The sequence below is a fragment of the Symphalangus syndactylus genome, chromosome 2 (genome assembly GCF_028878055.3).
Source record: "Symphalangus syndactylus isolate Jambi chromosome 2, NHGRI_mSymSyn1-v2.1_pri, whole genome shotgun sequence".
In the NCBI taxonomy this organism is placed as follows: domain Eukaryota; kingdom Metazoa; phylum Chordata; class Mammalia; order Primates; family Hylobatidae; genus Symphalangus; species Symphalangus syndactylus.
Genome location: NC_072424.2, coordinates 114,615,530 through 114,628,619, shown reverse-complemented (window position 1 = coordinate 114,628,619; position 13,090 = coordinate 114,615,530). Strand labels below are relative to the sequence as shown.

Below are 13,090 nucleotides of genomic sequence, written 5' to 3'. Positions count from 1 at the left end.
ACCTCTAGTACCTAATAGAGTGCTTGGCACTTGATACAGATTGATTGATTGAATGAATATCACACTTTCCCCCCAGTGGTGTTTTAGCTATTGGTTTTGATGTCTGCTTTTTCTGCTTAAGCGTGAGTTAATGACAAAGATCACATTTTATGGTTCTTGACATCCCCCAGGTCTTCTGTATCAGTGTGTGACCTGTAGATGACACTTAGTGATGTTTATAGAATACAATTCAATGATGTCATCCCTTTCCTGGAGGGGCTCACAGTCTGGTAAGGGAGACCAGCCTATGAACGTATTATATATATTGTGCTAATTGTTTGTTGTTGTTGTTTTTTAAAAAATTTGAGACTGAGTCACTCTGTCACCCAGGCTGGAGTGCAGTGGTGCGATCACAGCTCACTGCAGCCGTAACCTCTTAGGGCTCAGGCGATCCTCCCACTTCAGCCTTCTGAGTAGCTGGGATCACAGGTGTGTGCCACCACGCTGGCTAATTTTTTAATCCTTTTTTTGTAGAGATGGGGTTTTGCCATGTTGCCTAGGCTGGTGCTAATTGTTACACTAGAGGTTTATGTAAGGTTCTTTGAGAGCACAAATCATGGAGGATTCTTCAGGGGGAGAAGGAAGTGTGGAGGAGGTCGGCTAAGACATTGGACAGGAGGTGACATTTGAACTGGGTTTTGAAGGATAATGATGAAAGCTAACATTTATTGAGCATTTAATATGTGCCAGGCATTTTATAATAAATCATGGAAATAAATGAGTCTCTCCATAAGGAAGGGGTAGGATAAAGAGAAGGCCTATGATAGAACTAAGGAAACACTGGCATTTAAAGATGGACGGCCGGGCACGGTGGCTCATGCCTGTAATGTAATCCCAGCACTTTGGGAGGCTGAGGCAGGCAGATCACCTGATGTTTGAGACCAGTCTGGCCAACGTGGCGAAACCCCATCTTTACTAAAAATAGAAAAATTAGCTGGGTGTGGTGGCACGCGCCTGTGGTCCCAGTTACTTGGGAGGCTTAGGCATGAGAATCATTTGAACCCAGGAGGCAGAGGCTGCAATGAGCTGAGATCGTACCACTGCACTCCAGCCTGGGTGAAACAGCCAGACTCTGTCTCAAAAAAACAACCAACCAACCAACAACAACAACAAAAAAAATGGGCAGAGGAAGGCATCATCTAGTGAGAAAGGGAAGATGGTAAGATGGCACAACAGATGAGAGAAAGTTCAGAGAGGGAGAGAGAGAAGGGATTAGCTCTAAAAGCGATGCAAACAGGGCTTGTCCGAAGGTCAGTGAAGTTGAATGTTTCAGAGAAATAACTGGACTTGGAGATCAGAAAACCCCTGACAACTTTGCCAGAGCAGTTTCAGGAAAGCAGGTGGTGGTAGATGTCAGGTACAGTGACTTGACTGATTTCTGGAGAACAACAGAAGGCATGGAACAGGGAGTGTTATTTAAAGAAATGTGTTCACGAGGGAAGCAGAAAGAGAAGGCAGTCCCTGGAAGCAGTGCAGGCCACTCCCAAGGTAAGGCACGTGGCCTGGCTGCTGGTATTCATGCCTCAGACGGGATGAGGTCAGTAGGCCTTTGTGGGCTCAGGTGTTATTTAACAGGGTTTCCATGGGAACGTGGAAGGCAAATTCCCAACCACTTTCTTACGAGAATAACTTCTGGAGCATGACCCTTTGTAAATGTACTTGTTTTCTTGCTAATTTTAATTGGCTGAAAATAGAGTTGTTTTTCCTTCCGAGAATCTCTTAACTTAGAGAAATTCGAATTCACGCTGATACAGCTTAAGTTGAGAATTCTTGAGTAGTTTGAACCCAATTTACAGAAGTGTAGGACTTCTTCAGGAAGGGAAAGTGCCCATCTCTCAGGCCAGGTAAGTCTTCCATGCATCTGCCCCCAGTGGCCAGATTTCACAGGCTTTTGAAAGCTCAAGAATAGGAACTGGAACCCGAAACGCCTTTCTTGTTTTCTCAACCACTCGAAACACTTAATTGCTCATAATGCTGGCTGCGTAACAGTGAACATGATTCATTTTTAAAAATGAGATTTTTTTTTGCTCAGTTTGCCACCTTACTTTGTAAACTTACAGTGGAAACAGTTAACATTTTTTCAAAACTCTGCTTGATTTTTAGGTTTTCTTCATCTTAAGCTTCCTAACCCCTCCTCAGTGGAGGGCTGCTGTCAGTAGATTACTGAAGTAAACCCTGGATTAACCTGCATTGTCTGACTACTGTGTGTGCATTCATTCATTTTCATTGTCTGTTCATCCATTCCAAAAAGAAGCCCCCCGCCACTGTCCCCAACCACCCTTTTCTGAATAGGTACTATTATTTTACTGCACATCTTGGAATGAACTTCTTTCTGCCTTATCTGTATATAGAGAGGTGCACAGTATTGACTGCTGTTTCTGATGATATCTTCTACAGGGTCTTCTGTGCCATGCTTACCACAGTAGGGTAGGAAGGAACACATTTGCATAGAAACATTTCATATACTTAATATGCTAGAGAATTACTTTACTATGGACTAAGGTCTCTCTCTCTCTCTCTCTCTCTCTCTCTCTTTCTCTCTCTCAAAATAATGGAAGACCACAGGCTGGGTGTGGTGGCTCACACCTGTAATCCCAGCACTTTGGGAGGCCGAAGGGGGCAGATCACCTGAGGTTGGGAGTTCGAGACCAGCCTGGCCAACATGGTGAAACCCCCCGTTTCTACTAAAAAATACAAAAATTAGTTGGGCGTGGTGGCACACACCTGTAGTCCCAGCTACTTGGGAGGCTGAGGCAGGAGAATCACTTGAACCTGGGAAGCAGAGGTTGCAGTGAGCCACTGCACTCCAGCCTGAGTGATGGAGCAAGACTCTGTCTCAAAAAATAAAAAAAATAAAAAGGGAGACCATTATAAAGCCAAATATTTTGAAAACCTATTTTGAAAATCAGCTCTCAGGTTGGAAACATGAAGTTTCCAAAAAGAACATATTTTTTTTTTTTTTTTGGATTTTATTTTATTTTATTTTATTATTTTTTTTTTTTTATTTTTTTTTTTTTCTAATTCTTTTTTTTTTTTTTATTATACTTTAGGGTTTTAGGGTACATGTGCACAATGTGCAGGTTTGTTACATATGTATCCATGTGCCATGTTGATTTCCTGCACCCATTAACTCGTCATTTAGCATTAGGTGTATCTCCTAATGCTGTCCCTCCCCCCTCCCCCCACCCCACAACAGTCCCCGGAGCGTGATGTTCCCCTTCCTGTGTCCATGAGTTCTCATTGTTCAATTCCCACCTATGAGTGAGAACATGCGGTGTTTGGTTTTTTGTCCTTGCGATAGTTTACTGAGAATGATGTTTTCCAGTTTCATCCATGTCCCTACAAAGGACACGAACTCATCATTTTTTATGGCTGCATAGTATTCCATGGTGTATATGTGCCACATTTTCTTAATCCAGTCTATCGTTGTTGGACATTTGGGTTGGTTCCAACTCTTTGCTATTGTGAATAGTGCCGCAATAAACATACGTGTGCATGTGTCTTTATAGCAGCATAAAGTATCGGGTTGTTGAGATAGAGCTGCTGTGGGGTAGACGAGACCCAAAGTGGAGCTTAGCCCATGAGGGTTCTTGGCTTTGCCCAGGAAAGAATTCAAGGGCAAGCCAGAGGTAGAAGAAAACAGCTTTATTGAAGAGGCAGTGCTACAGCTCTGTGACTGCTCCTTCAGAGCATGGCTACCCAGTAGGCAGAGAGTAGTAGCTCAGGGTAGCTTTGCAGTCATATTTATACCTACTTTTAATTGCATGCAGATTAAGGGGTGGTTTATGCAGAAATTTCTAGGGAAAGGGTAGTAACTTTTGGGTCACTAGGTCATTGCCATGGAAAGGGGCGGTAACTCCCTGGTATTGCTATGGCAACAGTAAATTGACATGGCACACTGGTGGGCGTGTCATTTTGTTGTTGACAGCTGCTTCTGCTCTGGCTTTGTTTTAGCTAGTCCTCAATCTGGTCCGGTGTCCAAGCCCCACCTCTGGAGTCAAGTTCTGCCTTCTACCTCAGTACAGAATGGTTTTTGATGACAGCAATAATAATGATAATAATAATAATGAGATTAGGGTAGTATGTTTTCTGTTTGCAGTAGGGGAACATCAGCTAGGTTTCATTCCTTTGGTTCATGTGAAATGAAAAAAATGCCTTTTTGATTATCAGATGATTGCCTAATACATATTTGTAGCCCAGACCTCAGAGCTGTAGGTTAAGCATCTGCTCTACTCTCCATACTTGCTGGCTGGCCCACAGGAGCCTCAAACGTACTTTCATAGAGAAATTGGTTTCCATCTCTAGTTTCTGACATCACATTAAATTACATCCAGTGTTTAAAACCAGAAATGTGCTTTAGATTCCTTTAATATAATAAGGAGTTGTATACATATTAAGAATATTAACCCTTTGTTTTTAAAAATTTATTTTTCCTTAGTTTTATGTTTATGATAATTTTTATGTGAATTCTTGACAGATTTTTTAATTAGTCAAAATTATCCCCTTTAAGTGCAGATTCTTGCTTCGTACATATATCTGAGAAGTATTCATTTGTATTTTATTTTATTATTTTGAGAGACAAAGTCTCGCTGTGTTGCCCAGGCTGGAGTACAGTGGTGCCTTCATAGCTCACTGTGGCCTCGAATTCCTGGGCTCAGGCAATCCTTCTGCCTCAGCCTTCCAAAGTACTGGGATTACAGGTGTGAGCCACTGCATCTGGCTTATATTTTATTCTGTAAAGTTTAATATGTTTTATTTTTACACTTGACTCTTACCTCCATCTTGAATTTATTTTGTTGTATGATATAGAAAAAGTAATATGTCTGTATTGAAATGTACTATGATTGATGAGAAGAAACATTTTTTGGGCAAAGTGAAATTTATAAACTTAACATTTCTTTAAATAATACATAGTATTTGGTCATGGCATGGTCTAAAATATATCAGTTATTTGTATGAAAAATCTTTTCCCTTGCTTTTAAGGATTATACTGAAGATAATTTAACCTTTTCAACTTTGCCCAGAATTGCTATTATAAACATTGCACTGTTCTGTATGTATTGTATTATACTGTAATATAATTTGTGAAAGGGGCTTAGCGTTCCCTTTTACCATATGCCTCAGTCCATCCGTTAGGGGAGAGATGCCCCAACATGGTCTCAAAAAAATAAACATGGTCTCTGTCTCAAAAAATAAAAAAATAAAATAAAATAAAAAGGGAGACCATTATAAAGCCAAATATTTTGAAACCTATTTTGAACATGGTCTCCCCTTCCGTTGCAGGAAGAGGCAAACTTAGTAGCAGTCTTTTAGTCACTTTTAGTGTAGCATAGGACTTACTGATGTATATAGTTGCTGTCTATTTTAAACTTCACTTTTTCCTTCCTTCCTCCCTCTGTCTCTTTTTCTCTTCCTCCTTCCCTTCCTCCCCCTCCCCCTTCCCCTTCCCCTCCCTCCCTCCCTCCCTCCCTCCCTCCCTCCCTCCCTCCTTCCTTCCTTCCTTCCTTCCTTCCTTCCTTCCTTCCTTCCTTCCTTCCTTCCTTCCTTCTTCCCTTCCTCCCTTCCTTCAGTGCACATTGGTTGGGTCAGCCTTCTGTGCCAGTGCCAGGCATCAGGGATAGAAAGTGAACGTGACATGGAGCCTGCCCATTGAATACTCAGTGGTGGTAGGCTTTCCTCTTCCGTCTCCTCACTATTTGTTTTTCTGTTTACTGTTACCTGTAACCCACTTCTGTATACTTCTCTCTTCTATTTTTAAATTTATTTTAAAAATTGAGAGATAACTTATAGACCATAAAAGTAACCATTTTAAAGTACTGTGTACAATTTGGTGGTTTTCAGTAGACTTACAAAGTGTGCAACCATTGCCAATATCTAATTCCAAAACATTTTTAGCACCTCAGAAATAAACCCTGTACCCATTTGCTGTTACTCCCCATATCTCCCTTCAGCCAGCCCTTGGCAACCACTAATCTGCTGTCTCCATGAATTTGCCTATTCTAGGTATTTCTTAGAAGTGGAATCATGCAATATGTGGCATTTTGTGACTGGCTTCTTTCACTTAGCATAATGCTTTCATGCTTCATCCATGTTGTAGCAGGGATCTATACTTCATTCACTTTTCTGGCTGAATACTATCCTGTTGTATGGTGCTTGAACACCTTTTGTTTATCCATTCATCAGCTGATGGACCTTTGGATTGTTTCCACTTTTTGACTGTCATGAATAAACCATGAATATCCATGTCAAGTTTTTGGGTGGACATGATTTCAGCTTGCTTAAGTATATATCTAGGAGTGGAATTGCTGGGTCATACGGTAATTCAATGCTTAACTTTTTGAGGAACCACCAAGCCATTTTCTTTCTTTCTTTCTTCTTTTTTTTTTTTTTTTTGACATGGAGTTTCACTGTGTCACCCAGGCTGGAGTGCAATGGCATGATCTTGGCTCACTGCAACCTCAGTCTCCTGGGTTCAAGCGATTCTCCTGCTTTAGCCTCCCAAGTAGCTGGAATTACAGGCACCTGCCACCATGCCTGGCTACTTTTGAATTTTTAGGAGAGATGGGGTTTCACCAAGTTGTTTAGGCTGGTCTCGAACCCCTGACCTCAAGTGATATACCCACCTCGGCCTCCCAAAGTGCTGGGATTACAGGCGTGAGCCACCATGCCCGGCCACCAAGCCATTTTCTAAAGTGGCTGTACCATTTTGCAGTACCAATAATGAATGAAGGTTCCAGTTTCTCCACATCTTCACCAATGCTTGTTATTATCTTGTCTTTTATTATGTCATCCTAGTGGGTATGAAGTGGTACCTTACTGTGGTTTTGATTTGCATTTACCTAATGACTAATGATGTTGACATCTGTTCATGTGTTTATTTGCCATTTGTATATCTTTGGAGAACTGTCCGTTCAGATTCTTTGCTTATTTTTAAATTGGTCATTTTATTCCTGAGTTGTAATAGTCTGTATCTATTCCGGATACAAGCCCCTTATCAAATATATGATTTGCAAATATTTTCTATCATCTTGTGGGTTTTCATTTCCTTGATAATGTCTTTTGAAGCACAAAATGTTTTGATTTGGATGAAGTCCATATTTATCTGTTTTTTCTTTTGTTGTTTGTGCTTTCATTGTCTTACGTAAGAAAGCATTGCCCAATTCGATGTCACAGAGATTTACACCTATGTTTTCTCCTAAGAGTTAGATATTTTTGCTCTTACGTTAGGTCATTGCTCCACTTTGAGTTAATTTTTATCTATCATGTGAGTTAGGGGGCCAGCTTCATTCTTTTGCATGTGGATATCTAATTGTCCCAGCATCATTTGTTGAAAACACCATTCTTTTGCCATTGGGTTTTCTTAGCACCCTTGTAAAAAATCAATTGACCATAAATGTATGAGTTTATTCCCATACTCTCCATTTGATTTCCATTGATCTATGTTTGTCCTTATGCCAGTACCACATAGTCTTGATTACTTTTGCTTTGTATTAAGTTGTGAAATCAGGAAGTGTGAGGCCTCCAGCTTTCTTCTTTTTCAAGACTGTTTAGGCTATTTTGGTTCCCTTGTATTTCCATATGAATTTTAGGCTTGTTAATTTCTGCAAAAAAGGCAGTTAGATCTTTCTCCTATTTTTAACTGTCCCCGATATTCTTTCTTTTGTCATGACATTTTTTTTGCCTTTTTGTTTCATTTACGTTTCTTGATTTTCATGACAGCTGGACTCAAGTTTTGCTTCTTACCTAGTGACTACTGAACTGATCAGTGAATTGTAGATTGCAGTTTTCAGGTTTTCAGTGTTTTGGGATTTATTGTCATTTATCACAGCCCAGCAGTGGGTGGTTTTCCCTCCTTGCCCTCCTCTCTTCCTTCCTCCTCCTCTCACCCCTCCCGTTCTTTACTCCCCTCCCTCCTCCTTCCTCCCTTCTTTCTCCTTCCTTTCTTCTTTTCTTCCTTCCTTTCTGTTCTTTCTCCTTTATTTCTTTGCTCCTTCCCTCCTTTATGTTGTCTTCCTTCCCTCTTTCCCGTGGGTTTAGTGCTTGTGAATTATGGGTGTTAGTAGACTCTGACTTTGAAATAAATGAGAATCACTACTTACCTTATCTACCTATTACCTAAAACTTAAATATTTCAATGTGGAAAGTCAAAATATTTTTTGATAGATTTATTATAGAGATTTAACTTGTCCTTTGTGATTTAGTTTCTTATGCAAATATATATACATATATGAAATAGAACTTTAGAGGTCATATAATTTATCACCTTATCTAATGCATACATCTACCAAGTGGCTTTTAAATGTGCTTTTATTATGTTTCTATTTTGCCTTGTAAATTTGATAGTGGAAATCTAATGAAACTTCCTAATTTTTGTTAGGATACTGTGTAAAAACTCTGATTTTTTTAAGAAAAAAACTTACAAAAAATTAATTTTCCTGTAATATACTTACTAGTTCATGCTCTTTCTGGAAATAATTCCTGTCTGTAAATATTTCCAGGGTGCATAGTTTAGCATCGTGTGTTTTGCAGAGTACATTTTAGCATTAAGATACAAGATGAAGAAATGGAGTTTATTATAGATTTAAATTGGTCTTATGTTGATCTAATATACAACCTTCTCTGAAATGTTACCTTGAATTTGGAGATCACACCGACATGCTCTTTGCTGTGTAAATCCTTTAATGACCTCTGTTCCCAACTGCAAATTCTGACTTGTTCAGTTTTGTTGAGCCAGATGTCCTTGTACTCAGTACCCTAAAACCCAGTTGTTGGCTGGTATGTCTGGTAATGAAGGGAAGACGTCAGAACTTCAGATAACCTACCCTTCTATTCGTGACCCTGAGTGAATTCAGATAAAGCAGATATGAATGTGTAGAACTGGCAGGGGCCACAGCCTTGACCTACTTGGCTGTGGGATCAGCGGTGCCCAGCTATTCTGGTTTTTAAGTTATGAAGTGTTTCCAGAGGTCATCCTTGTAGGCATTTCTTTACAGAGTTATTGCTTGGCCTTGTTCTGAAAGATAAACTAGAGCTGCAATTCAGAAATTTATTCCATAGAACAGTTGGTGCAGATTTGTAGGCTTAGTGTTTATACACTCAGTCTCCAACTTCTCCCCAGGGTGGGAAGTGGAAGTTGGCTTAGGTTCTGGCTTTACCTGCAGCTTCCATGGTGTTATGCTGTACCAGATAGATTCTTGCACACCTCATGACCTGTGGTGCAGCTGGGATGGCTCTTTGGGAGTTGGGACTATTTCTTGGAATATGTATAATCCAAGCAAGTCCATAAATTATGTCTTCCTAGTGCAGGAATGGAAACTGTATATTTTATGATAAAACTTAGACTGTGGATCTGGGAGACCTGTGGTGTTTAATCTTGGCTCTGCCACTTACTATTTCTGTGTTCTTGCTTCTCTAAGCCTTAGTTTTCTCATCTATAAGGTAGAGATAAAAGCAGTTACTGCCGGGCAAAGTGGCTCACGCCTGTAATCCCAGCACTTTGGGAGGCCGAGCCGGGCAGATCACCTGAGGTCAGGAGTTCAAGACCAGCCTGGTCAACATGGTGAAACCCTGTCTCTACTAAAAATACAAAAAAAAAAAAAAAAAAAAAAAATTAGCCAGGCATGGTGGTGGGCACTTGTAATGCCAGCTACTTGGGAGGTTGAGGCAGGAGATTTGCTTGAACCCAGGAGGTGGAGGTTGCAGTGAGCCGAGATGGCACCACTGTATTCCAGCCTGGGTGACAGAGCAAGACTCTGTCTCAAAAAAAATAAAAAATAAAAAATAAATACATAAATAAGTTAAATTAGCTGCTCATGGTGTTGTGTGCCTGTAGTTCCAGTTATTCAGGAGGTGGAGGTGGGAGGATGTCCTGAGTGTAGGAGTTTGAGGTTAAAGTGAGCTGTGTTTGCACACTGCACACCAAGCAAGGTAACAGAGCAAGACCCCAAAGACCTCTAAAGAAAATAGTTTCTGCTTTGTAAGTATAGGCTTATTGAGAAAGTTAAATGAGATCATACACGTAAGGAATTTTGCACAGTGCTTGGCAGGTCATAGATTGCTGGAAGAAAAAGGACTTCACAGTTTGTATAATTCATCATCTTATCTGATGCATGAATCTACCAAGAGGCTTTTAGATGTGCTTTTGTTTCTTTATTGTCTTATACATTTGATTAGAGGGAATCTAATGATGACCTCCTAATTTTTGTTAGGCTACTGTATAAAAAGTTCTCATTTGTCTGCGCATTAGTGGCTACATGGTAGAGGAACATGATCCTGAAAACACACATGGTAATACTGATCCCCAAAGCAGGTACATGTTCAGAGAGCTGAGAGTTGACCCCGCAGAGTCGCTTGTCCCAGCTTCTGAGATGCAGTGAGACAAACACATCAATTAGGGCCAGGAAGTGTGCCTTGAGTTTCAGTTCTGCCTCTTACATAATCTCTCTGCCATGAGAAAGCTGATATCTTAGCATAGTTTTGAGCATTAACTGAGAAAATATATATTAAAGGAGCAGGCCCATAGTGGGTGCTTTGCTAGCATTTATATATTCACAGTGTGGACTTGTGATTTTGAGAGGTCTGTGTTTCATTTTTCTGTTGCGGCATAACCACAAAAAAGTGTAGTGGCTTCAAACAACAACCTGTTATCTCTCACAATTGAGTGGGTTGAGTGGGTTCAACTGTGTGGCTCTTCTGTTTCACATAAACTTGGTTGGGTCTGAAGCCATCTGGGGGCTTGACAAAGCTGGAACGTCCAATAAGGTTCATTCCCATGACTGGAAGGTGGTGTGGGCTGTCGGATCTCAGTTCTTTTCCATGTGGCCTCTCCACATGACCTGGTTGGACTTCTCGCATGGTATCTGTGTTCTGAGAAGGAGCATTCTATGAGTGAGTGTTCCAAGAAGAAGGACGTGGAAGCTATCAGTCTGTTAGGTTTTGATCTCGAAATTCTCAGAACATTATTTTTGTCTGCATCCTATTGGTAAAAGCAGTTACAGCACTAACTCAGACTCACGGGAAGGAGGGTAACTGAATGGGAGAGGGAGCATGTGCATGCACAGGGGTAAGGACTTGATGGGGGCCATCTTTGGAAACATCTACCATGGTCTGAACATTCTTGCATATGTCATCTGGGTGTGCACATGTACAGGTGGCTGATCAGCAGGGCAGTAGCTTAGTCCATTTTCTGTTGCTTATAACAGGATTTCTGAAACTGAGTAATTTATGAGAAATGAAATTTATTTTTTACTGTTCTGGAGGCGGAGAAGTCCAAGGTCAAGGGGGTGCATCTGGTGAGAGCTTCCTTGTTGGTGGGGACTCTCTGCAGAATCTCAAGGTGGTGCAGAGTATCACATGGCAAGGGGGCTATCTTAGGTCTCTTTTCCTCTTTAGTCACCAGTCCCACTCCTGCGATAACCTGTTAATAGATTAATCCATTCATGAGAGCAGAGCCATCATGACCCAGTCACCTCCTAGAGGCCCCACCTCTCAATACGCCCGTGTTGGAGATTAAATTTCACCATGAGACTTGGAGGGGACACCTGTTCAAACCACAGCAGTAGCTCTCTGCCTGTTTTGCATCCATCAGGTAGCCAAGTCATAGAGGGAAACTGAGGCCTTGAGAACAGTCATCAGATTTTGAAAAAGTAGCAATTGAAATTCAAAATAGAAGGTACCTGAATAGATTCAGCAGGAATAAGCTTTGCATGAAAACTTTTTTTTCCCTCTGTAAATTTTCAGTTTCTATAGATAGGGTGGGTAGAAAACATACTGTCAGAATACTGCACCTGAGACTTTTTGCTAACCAGTCAGAAGAGCATATGCTTGTAAACTGACCTGTTTCCCCACATCTTTGGGTATATTAAGATTGAATGGTTGAACAGAGACAAGACAGCTAAAGGTCTACCCTGCTGATGTTTGAAGTGGAGAGGGCAATGAACAATCTTGTAAAAATCCTGTTTACTCATCCAAGACTTCATCTTAGATGACTAGTTATGCAGGAAAACAGATGGTTACCTTTTAAAAAGATACACCAGGAGTTCGAGACCAGCCTGGGCAACATAGTGACACCCCGTCTCTACAAAAAAATGCAAAAATTAGCTGGGCATGGTGGCGTGCACCTGTGGTCCCAGCTATTCGAGAGGCTGAGGTAGGAGGACGGTTTGAGCCTGGGGGGCGGAGGTTGCAGTGATCTGTGCCACTGCACTCATGCCTGGCTGACTGAGTGAGAGCCTGTCTCAAAATAAATGAACAAGTAAATAATATAAAATAAATAAAAGATACATAAGCTAATATGCATCCGGTATGTATTATTTCATTGCAGCCTTGGAAATAGGCAGCATTTGCCATTTTTATTCTCTAGCTGTGAAGAGGGCAAGGCAATGAAGGGGTGGATTCACAGAGAGTATAAGGGTAGCAATGGTGCTAGAAACCTCCAGGAGACTGGGAGGAGGAAGGGGGAGAGGACTTTCCCCAGGGGCAATGCAGACATTGGCATGTGGTTTATGGACTGCTTTAATTCACCTGCAACCTGCCCGTCCCTAGAGGAGCTTGCAGCAAGCATTCTAGTTTCCAGATAAAGACAGAGGACAGGAGGTGTACTTTCCCCTGGTATAATTTCCCTCGGTGCTTTACCCTGTTTAATTCCACTTGGCTTTAGAAACTCAACTAGGAGTTTATTTTTCTTTTTGTACTTTTCTAGAACTAGGCCCTCTTCCCCCCTTACCCTCACACACTCAGTATCTTATTTCTGATGCTGCCAATGGCTGAACCAGTTGAGGCACATGAGCCACCCTCTCTCCCTAATCTTTGTCCATGGAACACCTGAGGGTCATGTGCAAGCATGGGCAGACAGCTCTTGGCTGTGTATCCTATCAAATGTACTGTCTATATTTGGAGAAAGCATGGGTTCCTCTGTTTGGTGAACAAAACGTTTACAGCTTTAACCATACAAAGTCAGGAGCTCTGTTTTCTGTGTGCTCATTCCCATACCCTCTCCCTTCCCATTTACTTCTGTGTCTCTTCTCTATCTCTTTCTTCCAATTTTTCCCTG

General features: G+C 41.2%; 1 protein-coding gene across 6 annotated transcripts in view; it reads left to right on the top strand.

Moving 5' to 3' along the window:
- MAP3K5 (mitogen-activated protein kinase kinase kinase 5) overlaps nt 1-13,090 on the top strand; it is a 241,144-nt gene that overhangs the window by 18,820 nt on the left and 209,234 nt on the right. The window contains exon 1 of one of the 6 annotated variants that reach the window (XM_063622339.1): nt 1,714-1,883. The exons of the other annotated variants lie outside the window; for them this stretch is intronic. The gene's annotated coding sequence lies outside the window, so the exon portion shown is untranslated. Of the gene's footprint in view, nt 1-1,713; nt 1,884-13,090 lie in introns of those variants that run through there. 6 annotated transcript variants of the gene reach the window in all.